The following is a 4,737-nucleotide window of genomic DNA, read 5'->3' on the forward strand; positions in this document are numbered from 1 at the left end:
AAAAAAAAAAAGATTGCATACCCTAAAAACATACACAAGTTGAATATGTGGAAGGCTTCTCATAATAACTGTTACTCAATATAATAATATAATTAATAACACTGTTAAAATGATGCAGAAATACATGCTTAGAAAGAAAAAATAGGCCTTCCCTGATGGCACAACACTTAGGACACAGCAGTGCAAGCTAGCCTCAGCCACTTCAGTGTGAGTTCAAGCCCCCGCCCTGGAGGTGATCCACATGGCATGGCAGACCTCTCCAGACCCACCCACTGCTTCCCTCAGCAGTGTACTTCATTGATCTTCTTGTTCTGCTCCCCACTCAGTCTCCAGTGAAGCCTCTCCTGGCCCCTGCACCTCTGGCTTATACCCCAGATCCGTATACATAAATAAATAAATCTTCAAAATAAAAAAAAGAAGAAAAAATATAGAAAATTTGTAATCATACCACACCTTTTGATAGTAAAGCTAGCAGTCCAGCATTTTATACTTAATTTCAGAAGAGTAAACAGCTGATCAGAGGTTAAGCATTCACCTTGTCTCAACTTCATTATGTGTATACACTTTTGTGCCTCAATACAATACAAACTTTACAATAAAATTTTAAGATTTTTAACAGTATTGTACAAATATAATGTCACATTTATACAAAAGTTTGAAAACTTCAGGTCAGCATGTTTGTGGTATCTGTTTCTGGGTTGTCTCACCACATGACGTACAAAAATACAATCCATAAGATTATTTAAAGGTAGAACAAGAAAAAGTAGGAACCTCCCTGTTATCGTTCATAAGAAAAATATATCATACTTAGGATACACTAAGTATTTTTAATTATCAAAATACTATGTAAATACCATCAAAAACGACTAACAGTACGTGCCTAATAAAAGCAATTAAATAAAAAACTTAAGTAAATGACACATGTTGAGACAATTAAAAGTAAAATGACAATTACAAGTTATCAAGTTATCTTCAACTCATGGTTTAGCACATGGCAACACCATTTGCTCAAGTAAATGAATTTTTTTTTTTTAAAGATTTATTTGTGGATACAGAACTGGAGTACAGGCCAGAGGCTCAGGGGCAGTGAGAGGCTTCACCAGAGACAGAGTGGGGAGCAGAACAGGCAGATTGACAAAGTACACTGCTGAGGGGAGGAGCGGGCGGGTGAGGAGAGGTCTGCCACACCATGTGGTCACCTCCGGGGGCAGGCAGGAATCAAACTCATGCGGAAGCAGTTTTAGATTCTCAGTGCTGTGCTTTAACCGGCTGTGCCACCAGGGAGGGCCAAGTAAATGAATTTTTAACTCTGAGTTAAATCACTACGCAAAACAAAAACCATATTTTGGTATTTGAAAGAACCATGCTTGCATTAGTAAGTATGAGTTATTACAAAAATGTCTTGGTAATACATTGTATATGTCCTCATTTTTAAATAGCCACTAAAATTAAACAATTATCAAATTTCTCATCAAAATCACAACTAAACAAAAAAATCTGAGAAAGTAAAACAGTTGAATATATGTGGTGCATATATTTGAAGGATCTGATCTTTAATCATTATATCTGAAATATCTAATGCCTGAAAAGAGCTTTAAAACTCATTAGAGAAGTTATAAGCATTCAAGTTACAATACTTAGAAAACAGGGATTCTTAATTGTAAAAGGTGGGTATTATTTCTGACTCAAAGAGACCCTGTTAGTTTTGAAATAAGAAAGTAAAATAATCAAATTGATAACTGTGGTTATATGATCATTTTTTAGTTACTCAGTAAGTTTCCTGAAATTTATATTCATTTACACTATTCTCTATAAAAAGGAATATAAGTCAGAGAAGATACAACTTTGGGGTTTTTTTCTTAATTATTTCAATTTTCTAAATTTGAAAAATAAACAGGATACCAGAGTCCACAAACATAGGCTATGAAGTCAAACTATTTAAGTTCCAATTCTTGTTTACTGCCTGGATATCTGCCTATTCCTCTTTCCACCTCTACAAGCTGGATGAGCTAGGGTGAGCAACACTCCTACATTAGTGGATTTCCATAAGGATTAAATTAATATATCTTAAAAATTAGTTTGGACATATGCTGATAATTTGAGAATGAGATTCAGTGTATGAGTCTCACTCATGAATTTTTAATTTTCTGTAAGAAGCCATTTCTTAGACTTTAGCTTCAAATTGAGCTGGCATACAATGAGGACTCAATACAGGCTATTTTCCTAACTCTGCAGTCTATGCTAAGATTTAAGGAAATAATGCTTAAAAGTGTTCTGCTTGTGTTTAGAATGCTGTGTATTTAAAAAAAAAAATCTCACATCATCCTTCACAACCAGTATTCAGCAAACATTCATCAATTAACTTTCTTTGGCCCATTGTGGACTTAATATTTAAGCACAACTAATACTAATGTATGTGACCCACAAAGTTACATTATCAACTGTCAATGTGCTAAAGAGACACAATGTAGCCAGAGCACTAACTCCACCGATATTTTGTAACTAATTTCAATTGAGGCAAATTTTGAATGGTAATTTTCATCTCACTGTCTAGCACAGTACTAGACTGCCATAAAATAAACCAATTGCAAGTATTAAGCAAGTCTCCGTTAACAACATTCACGAATGATTCAGGTGAAGATCAACACAAAAGGTATGGAGAATAAGAGAGTAATTACAGACAGCTATTCTCTGTCTTGAAGAATAGCCTGGAAAACTAAAAGGGTACTAGAGTAGATTTTATGTTCTTTCCTAAGAAAAGACATGAAGCGATCTACAAAGAAATAAGTCCTAAGTATCAAAATTTGACTTCAAGTCAGACACAAACAAAAACGGTCTTTTCTATAACCCCAAACCTTTCCATCAATTACCCATTCTATAGGAGAAAACAATTAAAAGATGGTCGCAAAGGCAAAACATTTAAAACGAAATAACTTCAATTCCCACTTTGGAACTCTAGAGGGCACCAGAAATATGCCCTCCCTCGCACCACCCCTCCTCCCGGGTAACGTGAGCAGCTGCTGGAGCCAGTGGGCTGGTTGCTGAGGTTGGTATTGCAGCAGAAGAGATGTCTGCAGCGGTGGAAACAGCAGCGCCCACTCCCAGCTGCCTCACCAGCCATTACCAGGGCTTCGCCCCGGGGGCAGCTGCCACCCAAGGGAAAGCTCCTCCCCCTAAAAACAGCAGGGACAGACAAATCCCTGAGCTGAACCCCTCCAATCTGACAAAGTCCTTTGAAAGCAACATTAATAGGGGCAAAGTACTCACCGTGGGTGTTTGCCTCCTCACTTGATACCAAAGATGTACCAGATACGACTAAAAGCGATTACAGATCCTGGAAAAAGAGAATGAAGAATGGATCAAGAACATCTATACAGGTGAGAGCCAAAAGCACTTCCCACCAGGAGGAGGCACAGAACATAAGAGGTCAAGGAGGTTCGGGCCTTCTATTATTACCAACCAACGTGCAGACACCTCCTTCACACCTAAAGTGTAGCAAAGGTCATAAAATAAATATTAGGAACAAAACCCACGTGAAGCCAAAATTTTGAGGGAGGAGACTGAAGAGCACCAACCCTGCTCCTGAGAAGAGAGGAGGGGGAAGGGCAAACGCAGCCTCGACGCCAGAAACTGTGTTCGCAATTAAATCTGCCTGCCCTGCATCATCGCCTTCACGCGCGGCGCCCATTCAGAGGAAAGGGGCGATTGCCCACACTACGGAGTTCAAATGGCACCCATTTACCCCAAGCAGTTGCCCTGGGCCCGAGACCTGCCCTCCCCCCTCCGCAGTCGGCGACCGGCAGCGCTGCCTCCCCGTCCGCCATTAGAGACTCAGCCAAACAATACGTGAGAAGCAGGAGCGCGCAGCGGAGCGACAGGAAAGAGACGGGCGAGGAAGAGACCCGGTGAGGAAAAAGGCAGATGCCCGCCCCGAACACCAAGGGGACCCGGGGCCACGGCGGAGGGGTGGGGGCGCAGTCAGCCGAGAGCGGAGACCCCACCGGGGAGCCCCTCCCCCCGCGCACCCCCTCCCCGCAGGAAAGAAAGGAAGGAGACCCCCGCGACCTCCCGCCGCCCCGGCCCGGGCGGCCCCGGCCCCAGCGACCCCCGCCTCCGCCGCCGCCTCACCCAGCCCTCCCGGACGCGCCCTCACTCTCGCAGCCCCGCGGGCCGCCCCCGAAGGCGCCCGTGACATGAGCGGCGCCCAGAGCGGCCCCCGAGGCCCCGACGCGCAGCGGCGACGGCGGCCGCGCCGCGGAGCATTAATCCCGGGTCGGTGGGAGGCTCCGGAGGCTGCCCTCACCCATCTCCGCCTCCCCGGTCGCCTCCGCCTCCGCCTCCTCCTCCGGAGGCTGCGCCGCTCCCAGCCACCCCCACTATCGGCGGACTGGACTGGAAAGACGGCGGGGAGAAGCCTCACCCGGTTCTGGCTGCGGCTCCGCGGAACGAACCTCCCCTCCCCCGGCCCACCCCCCTTCTGCAGCGCGCACAACTCCGCTCGGTCCAGTCCCGGCTTTAGCGCTGGTGAGCAGAGGGAGGCGGAGGCGGCGGCGAGGCCGAGCCCCAGGAGGCCCCGCCCTCCGAGGCCCCATTGGCCGGTTGGAGGGCGGGCCGGGGCGCCTCGGGCGCGACCATTGGTCACACTTGCCTTCCGTCAGAACCCCTCCCCTCCCCGAGGAGGCGGCCCTACACGCCGTCCATCAGTGCGGGTCCCACCCCCGGCACCTCCTCTCCCCC

The 4,737-nt window shown here is 45.9% G+C and overlaps 1 protein-coding gene across 4 annotated transcripts in view; it reads right to left on the reverse strand.

Annotated features, from left to right (window-relative positions):
• Positions 1-4,507, reverse strand: part of ZMYM2 (zinc finger, MYM-type 2) — a 133,525-nt gene extending 129,018 nt beyond the window's left edge. For 2 of the 4 annotated variants that reach the window (XM_012723331.1, XM_004680270.2), the window contains exons 1-2: positions 4,129-4,226; positions 3,268-3,334 (exon numbers count right to left, since the gene is read on the reverse strand). The gene's annotated coding sequence lies outside the window, so the exon portion shown is untranslated. Of the gene's footprint in view, positions 1-3,267; positions 3,335-4,128; positions 4,227-4,303; positions 4,368-4,420 lie in introns of those variants that run through there. The other 2 variants (XM_012723330.1, XM_012723329.1) reach the window with 2 other exon arrangements.
• Positions 4,508-4,737: the final 230 nt, after the last annotated feature.

This window comes from Condylura cristata, unplaced genomic scaffold, assembly GCF_000260355.1.
Source record: "Condylura cristata isolate star-nosed mole 26May11 unplaced genomic scaffold, ConCri1.0 scaffold00010, whole genome shotgun sequence".
In the NCBI taxonomy this organism is placed as follows: Eukaryota; Metazoa; Chordata; class Mammalia; order Eulipotyphla; family Talpidae; genus Condylura; species Condylura cristata.